General features: G+C 32.3%; 2 long non-coding RNA genes across 3 annotated transcripts; both read right to left on the bottom strand.

The window, feature by feature from the left end:
* Positions 1-1,247: 1,247 nt before the first annotated feature.
* LOC111717494 (uncharacterized) lies at positions 1,248-4,291 on the bottom strand. 2 transcript variants are annotated; one of them, XR_002768795.1, is made up of 3 exons: positions 4,258-4,291; positions 1,647-1,717; positions 1,248-1,359 (listed from the first exon to the last, which is right to left on the bottom strand). It is a non-coding gene; the product is annotated as an uncharacterized LOC111717494 (long non-coding RNA). The 2 variants fall into 2 exon arrangements; XR_002768794.1 differs by lacking the exon at positions 4,258-4,291 and adding an exon at positions 3,964-4,208.
* A 171-nt stretch (positions 4,292-4,462) lies between these two features.
* LOC111717495 (uncharacterized) lies at positions 4,463-7,344 on the bottom strand. The gene is made up of 3 exons (XR_002768796.1): positions 7,218-7,344; positions 4,909-4,976; positions 4,463-4,556 (listed from the first exon to the last, which is right to left on the bottom strand). It is a non-coding gene; the product is annotated as an uncharacterized LOC111717495 (long non-coding RNA).
* Positions 7,345-8,524: the final 1,180 nt, after the last annotated feature.

Raw genomic sequence — 8,524 nt, 5'->3', positions numbered from 1 at the left:
AAGGTACTGCTCAGTCTATCCCCCTCCCCTTCTGATGTAGACCTTCTTCTCCCTGCGCCCCGCATGGCAAATTAGGAAATGAGCTCAACAAATTTTACCACACTTAAAAATGTTTCCCCATAAATTTCCAATCTGGCATTTATAGAAGATTAAGTAGGTTAAAATTAAGCCCAAATTCAACAGTTTATCGCCCTATCACATCAAACCACTAAGATATGTAGGGATTATCAAGTTAATCTCAAATAATAGAGTTATCCCCCTCAGTCACTTAACATATTTTTCCGAACTGGCAAATATATCAAGGATGAGCGATAGCTCAATAAATTAGACTCAATCAATTGTCATCCATGATCAATAACATTCAGGATTTATCAATTGATCTCAAAGCAGAGTTATTCTCCTCACTCACTCAATATATTTTTCCTATCTGGCAAATACACTAACAGTGAGGGAATAGCTCAATAAATTAAATCTCTTGGTATAGTCCAGTGTTCGTCCCTTCAAGATATTGACCAAGAAGGTACTGACGGTGGATCATAAATCTCAGGTAAACTGCTTTCATCCAATCATCCAATCATGAACATTCCATTAACATTCAATTTCATAACTTAGAACTTGTTCACTCGGTTCGTCACTATATTTTTCCGATTTGGCCAATATACTGACAACAAGAAACAAATCCAGTTTATAATTCAATTAAATGTCCCGCCTCAATTTACTAGATATAGATCTAATAAATGATAAGATTTAAGATTATTAAAGGATCTCAGTTTAATAAAGCTTCCTTGTAAGCTTATTCCTACATCAGTCCGTATATTTTCCAATTCAGGAAATATAGCAGCGACGAGAAATTTTTTGCTAAATCTCAATTAGTTAACCGGTACCCTACAAGGTTGCGATTGAATGTTTCGCTACTTAGCGATTTTCCTAAAGACCTGATGAACTCTTTATATGTAATAATTATATATTATGAAGGATTTTGTTCTTAAAATAGCGCCCAACTATATGAAGATGTTTGATAAAATGTTCCACGTATTTCAGGGTTATTTTTATCTTTTAGAAAAGAATAAATATAGAAATTTTGATTCCTCATTGAAATCTTTGACTGTCAACACATACATTTTGGCTATGCTTTGGTAAATTACACATATATATCCCTATAAAGCTGAAAGCCGAAAACTTTGACAGATTGAAAAATACAACAGCTTCAAATTCAAAATCAAGGCGACATTTTATAAATTCTTCCAATGTCTTCTTAGTTATGAGTTTAACAGAATTTTTTAATAACCTGAATGAATCGCATGATATTGCCAGAATATCCAGCCAATAACCATACTCAGACATCCAATTTTCAGATACCTGAATTATCTCTCTATAAAATTGGATTTTTGGATCCAGTAAACTTATTAAGATCTGAACAAATAGATCCCAAATTTGCTGTTCATAAGACACCAGAAAGATGTATGGCATCGCAGACTAAAATTTTAAAATACGAATTATGAAAATTTTGGAAATCCGCAAAAATTGAAAATTTATTGTGAATTTATTCCTTGTTTTATAAGGTAGTTAGGGGAAAAAATCCACACCCAAAGGGCAGAAAGAGAGGTGCGGAAATTCCTACAAACCTATTTTCCTTTAAAAAGTACCTTGCTTCCATTGGATACGATTGTAACACTTTCCAGTTCCAACTCCTCCTTACAGTACTGTACCAGTTCACCTTCATAAATCTTTTTTAAATGACCCTCAATTTAGAGGTGCAAGCACGATTCACAACAGTGCCAACCCTATATCTGATCAATTATGTCAAAGATGTTGTCTTTTTTTTCTAGCTTTACAAAGGATTTAGTTCTGCCGAAATCCTTCATTGTTAAGGTAGCAGATATTGGCAATTTTGTAGGTAACCTTCAATTGAAAACATTCAGTTTTCAACTTTAAAATCATGGATATCTGAATGATTTTTAATCATACAAAACTTATATATCGATTATGCCACTTTGTAAATCGAAGGTCGCTAAAACTTGCGTCTATTACAGAGCTAGAAGAATGTGGATTGCTATGTAATTTCATAAACAGAAACGAATTTTAAAATTACAAATTAATCTAAAAAATAAAATGCATATCAGTGTGTGATTCAAATAACAAGATATTATCGAAATATGTATTAACAGCACTCTAAGAAATTTCAAATTTTCATCTAACAAAATTTGTTAGAGAACCGGACTCAAATACACCTTAGTAGAATCATTCGTCAAATTTTGTTGAATGTATTTTCAGACGCCTTAATTCAAAGTTTGTTACATGATCTATCAACCGGTGTTTGTCCGCTCGCTGTGCAACCCCTGGACCGCGCCTCCATATAATTATCATCTCACAAAGTTTGTTTCATGTCGACACTGCGCGGTTTAAAAATTAGCATGCGTCAAAATTTGTTGGATGTCCCTTCAACTTACTGCGCAACTATGTAATCATTTGTTATATGATTATTCAGCTTTGAATCTTGACCCGTCAAAAGAGGTTCTTACAGGTGGCGCCACCTATTCTCTCAATATTTGTTTTAACTAGATTCAAAGTTTGTTACATAAATATCCGGCTGTTATGTAAAATTTAAATTTTTTTATACAATTTATTAGTTTTTAAAACGCATAAATCTGCAAAAATGCAATTGATAAAAACAAAAATTTAAACATCACAAGTTTAAAGTTTATCACATTTTTTTATAATACAAATACATGAGGCCTAGAAATATAAGATCTTAATACAAATCTTTAAAGTAACATGCGGCATAAGTTTTGCTGTTTATAATACACTTTAATACAATTCAAAGCAATTAAAGAACTGGACATCAATTAATCACCAATTTAGACAACATTTGATTCTTGTAGAAGTAGATTCTGCAGTCTGAATTATGGAAGATTTGGTTTTGCATTGATACTCTCTTTCAAGCAATTAAAGCATTGAAAATTCAAGCATTAGTTTGAGAGAGTGGACAAAGGCTTAAACAAGTTTTAATTTTGTTCTTCCAGTTTCTTGGAGGTTTCCCTTTAAATCTTTTTGATATCTCCAAATTTCCAGATCGAATTGACGTAGGTATAAGCGCTGTCGGCTAACAGACTAAACTGTCACTAATTTGAATAGAAAGTCAGCTGATTCTCCCCCTCCAGCCAGCCGTGCAAGCCGTGCCAGCCCGGCAGATGGTTCAACGTTTGATTGATCATAAATCAAAATTTGTTCTTACACAAACTAAAATATCGGCTAATTACAATGAAAGAAAACTGTCACATGACAAAAGAAAGATGTCATATAACAAAGTTTGACACATGCTGAGAGAATAATGTGTAAGCTATTAACAAGTTTTGTTAGATTGTAATTTTGGAAAATATTTAACAAAATTTGAGTGATGAAAGAAGAAATTTGAAATATGAAAGAAGAACTTTGATGCCTGATGCTAAAGACCAAAATTGCATTTTTTAGAGTGAGTTTTAAGAGAAAATATGCATTGTTTTATGTATGATGTAATCTGATATTGTAGGAATAACTATAATGCTCATCAGTTACCAAAGTACTTGATCAATTATATCCTTTGTCCTTTAAGAGAGTAAAATTTGTGTTACCTAGAAATGCAGGATACAGAAATGGTTACCTAGAAATGTAGGATACAGGATCGAATAGTTACTAAGAAATGTAGGATATAGGAATGGTTACTAAGAAATGTAGGATACAGGAATGGTTACTAATAAATGTAGGATACAGGAATGGTTACCTAGAAATGTAGGATATAGGAATAGTTACCTAGAAATACAGGATACAGGAATGGTTACGAAGAAATGTAGGATACAGGAATGGTTACCTAGAAATGTAGGATATAGGAATAGTTACCTAGAAATGTAGGATACAGGAATGGTTACCAAGAAATGTAGGATATAGAAATAGTTACCTGGAAATGTAGGATACAGGAATAGTTACCTAGAAATGCAGGATACAGAAATGGTTACCTAGAAATGTAGGATACAGGATCGAATAGTTACTAAGAAATGTAGGATATAGGAATGGTTACTAAGAAATGTAGGATACAGGAATGGTTACTAAGAAATGTAGGATACAGGAATGGTTACTAAGAAATGTAGGATATAGGAATTGTTACTAAGAAATGTAGGATACAGGAATGGTTACTAAGAAATGTAGGATATAGGAATAGTTACCTAGAAATTTAGAATACAGGAATGGTTACCAAGAAATGTAGGATATAGAAATAGTTACCTAGAAATGTAGGATACAGGAATGGTTACTAAGAAATGTAGGATACAGGATATAGTACTAGTTAACAAAATAAATATGATATGTATAGTACTAGTTAACAAAATAAATATGATATGTATAGTACTAGTTAACAAAATAAATATGAGAATAAAGAAAAGATATTTTTAATTTTGTTCAATTTCTTTTATTCTAATTTTTACCTTAATTTGCAGAATATATGATGTTTTAGCAGTATGAAAGCAGAAACCGCAAGAATAGTTGCAAACACGTGTAAAATGGTAGTTTACAGACACAGGTACCTGACCACATTTTTATTATATTATAACGTTTATCGATATTCTATATAATTGTCTGCATGTCTATTTTAAACCCTAGTTTGCCATTTTAAATGTAAAATATCCCAATTTTTGGAATTAAAAGTCAATTTTATATCTCATAGGATGCATTGACTCAAACATAAATTATATTATATTGATATCGATCACAACTATTCTCTTTAGAATTATCAACACAAATTAAAAATAACGTTTTTCTCTGAATGTATCCCAATAAACGAATGATACACATTTCAAATCAATAAGTCAAAAGTGAACATTTCAGTTCAAGCTCAGCTGCTATTACATGTTATTACATGACAATTAAATTTTTAACCTGTATCTTAGTAACTGAAGACTCCTTGGCTGGGTTTCCAAAAAAAGCAATTGCAAAATGTTCAAATGCTGAAAAAAAGTTTAGTTTAGAAAAATATTGAAACAATTCATAAAATTAATCTAAATAGGTCAATATCAATATTGTCAGAGGCGTAGTCAGGGGTGGGGTTGGGTGCCCCTGGGTGGGGTTGGGTGCCTCTTGGTGGGGTTGGGTGCCCCTGGGTGGGGTTAGGTGCCCCTGAAAAAAAATTCAAGATGTGCGGCGCATTTTTATTAAGCATTAGGGTAAATCAAGCTCAAATCCGAAATTTTAGCTTTTTGAAATAATTTTCCTGAATGGCGAGCCATTTTACTGTTATTCCCGCCATTTTTTGGCCTTTATCAACCATTCTCGACTAAATAGGATTAACTCTGTCAATTTTTAAGGGATTGAGTGATACCATATTGGAAATCCTTTAACTTAGTAAAACGATATTGGACAATTTTTTTCAATTTTTTTTTTGATGGTCAAATTTAGAAAAAAAGGTGAAAAATCGCGTCTGTTTTTACACCTTTCGTCAGCTCCATCTGGGAGTGGTTAAAGAAATTTTTTTTTCAAACTTTAACACCATACTATTTGAAAACATTTTTAAAGCTCAGAAATGGCCAAAAAAATGTTTTATTGACAAGTTTAGAGGAACATTTGTAATTTTTATTGGCCAAAAAATCCATTAAAAAACTGTTCTGGTGCAATTTTCTCCTGCTTCGCCAAATGATCCAACTTGTTTTTCATAAAAAGATGTCCATTGATGTTAAGATTGCACAGTAAAAAACAAATGTTGGATATCTTTTAAGACGGCTGAACTTTGGGCATTAAGTGAACAAGTTCAGCAACGCGGATAATGCCAGTTTTTGAGTGACATTGCTGTTAGGCCCATTTGAAGTTATAAAGACTTAAATAATTCACCGAAAGGTTAATAAATCATATGTATTTAAAGATATTGGAGTTTTGTTTTTTGTTATAGACATCAAAGGGCATCTTTAATGATAAACTATTTTTTTCATAAGTTATATCATTTGGCCAAGGAAAAGGAGTTAAGGAGAAAATTGCACCAGAAACGGTTTTTCTAATTCAGTTTTTGCCAAAAACACTACATATCTACTTGTAATATAAAACATTTTTTAGGACATTTCGGAACTAGCAACATTTTTTCCAATAGCAAAGTGTTCAGTTAATTTGATAAACAGTAAAATGAAAAATTATTTTAAATTCTAAAATTTCGTATTTAAGCTGGTTTATCTTGTTGCTTCATAAAAAATGTGTCGCACATCTGGGAATTTTTTTCAGGGGCACCCAAGGTTTAAAAAACATATGTAAAGACGACTATTTTCATGAAACTAGAAGTTTTGACTGTCTATTCCTAAACTCTGGCTCCTAACTCACACACAACTGCTTATAATAAATCATATATTATGATAATAATTTATAATATTTTTGTCAACAAAAGGAATTGAGTTTTTGCCGCAAACTCAAATTTTTTAATCCTTATATCTTGGCAACCTAATGGTGGAAACCCTTGATATTTCAAACTTAGGCTATTTGATCTAACAGAATTCATAGTTTGAAATATCTAACGTCTTCGATATTGGATTGCAAAGATACAGGTATTAGAAAATCAGAGTTTGTGACAAAGAGGTGATGCACATTATGTGTTTGTTTGAGCCTAGCTAAGACTCTGAATTTGCTGATTTTTATTTCTACCCTATAGCTTTAAAAATTTTTTGTAAAATAAATATAAAACACATCATTGTTTCTGTCCAAGAATATAAATTTTGTACATTTTTTAAAGATTAGAATAACAGAGACTAAATTATTTCAAAGTTTTGCAGAGTAGCTTTTCTAAAGATTTAAAAAAGTAACATCTTTTCCTCTTAGAGTAAAATTATTTGATTTTAAGTTTCTTGTTAGAATGTATCTAATATGTAATTAACAGTAATAACAGAGTAAAATAGATCCAATTTTTTTTACAGATCTTTGTAGTTAATGTAAAATTAATGAATATAATGAAGGATATAAAACAAGGTGAAAGCTGAAAGAGGAAATTAAGCCTTTATTTGATAGTTTGTCAAATTGCCAAAAATGACAGGAAAATTCAAATCAAACCCCAATTAAACCATTAATTATTCGATTTACATCAGCATATTAAAAGGTAAATAAAATTCTAGGGGGGTGGGGTAAAGAAATTAGAAAATTAAAAAATTTACCCCCTACAGAATCCTTATTTACACCCCTGGCTATCAGCTTTATTAATATTTAGACATTATATCTACCTTGTTTCATTATGAGGAAAATCCATGACAATAGTTTCTTAAATAAGATCATTTTCCTTCAGATGTTCTTGCTTCAAGGTTGACTGTTTTAGATATACTGGCTGGGCCTGGTCCTGCTCCTGGGCCTTGCAGCTGGAAGAAACAAAATCGAAGCGGGAGCTCGCGGCTAAATATGTGTTGCATTCGTAAAAATAATTGATTTTTTAATATTTTTTTTATAGTATCTGTCTTTACATTAAAAATTTTCAAAACTCATAAAGATTGTTTTTTTTTGAGGCATTTCCGTGTTGAGACGTTTCCGTGTTGAGGCGTTTCCATAGCACCACACTAACATACCAAACACAACTTGTGTTAGTTTACGGTACTATATGGAAACGGAGTCCAGGAAGAAAGCATCATCAACGGAGTGCTACTGGAGACCCCGTCCCCCTAGCTACCGCCACCTGACCGGAGACCCCGCCATTTTTAACGGAGACCCCAAAGATTTCATCGGAAACCCCAATAAAATAGTTAAAAAATTTTAAAATGAAAATGCTCTTGATTGTATAAAATGTTAAAAAATTTATTTTATAAACTTTTTGGAGTCTTCAATGAAAACTTCGGGGTCTCCGTTGACAATGTTAGGGTCTCCACTCTCCGGTATGACAGCGGTTGGGGTCTCCGGTGGGACGGGGTCTCCGATAGTACTCCACTGATGCTGATTTCTTCCTGCACTCATGGAAACGCCTCAACATAGAAATGCCTAAACATAGAAACAAACCAAAAAAACGGAAACCCTTTAAATGACGTCATTGTTGATGCCATTTTGAACCATATCACTAAATATAAATTGATTTCAAGTTTTACACGATGCTATCCTGTTTGAGCTAATACCGTTTTATAACTATATGTTCATTTAACTATTGTTCATTGAACTATTGTTCATTGAATTATTGCTCATTGAACTAAATTGTTCATTGAATTATTGTTCATTGAATTATTGTTCATTGAACTATTGTTCATTAAACTATTGTTCATTGAACTATTGTTCATTGACCTATTGTTCGTTTGAACTATACTGCACGTACGGTACCACGTAAGTAGTTCAAACAACAAATAGTTCAAATGAGTTTGTTTCATGCTCATTTGAACTATTTTTTTGTTTATTTGAAATGTACAAGGGCGTATACAGAAATAAATGTAGAGGGGGCAAGATTTGCGCGAAAAAAATTTTTTGCCCCCCCCCTAGGAGCTCCTAGGGGGGGGCAAAATTCGAACTGTAAATTCATAACACTTGGCTTCTTGGATATCAGGCATAAGTATAAGAT

The sequence above is a fragment of the Eurytemora carolleeae genome, unplaced genomic scaffold, assembly GCF_000591075.1.
Source record: "Eurytemora carolleeae unplaced genomic scaffold, Eaff_2.0 scaffold2672, whole genome shotgun sequence".
Taxonomy (NCBI): Eukaryota; Metazoa; Arthropoda; class Copepoda; order Calanoida; family Temoridae; genus Eurytemora; species Eurytemora carolleeae.
The sequence above is the reverse complement of the archived record's forward strand: the minus strand, read 5'-3'. Positions and strand labels throughout refer to the sequence as shown.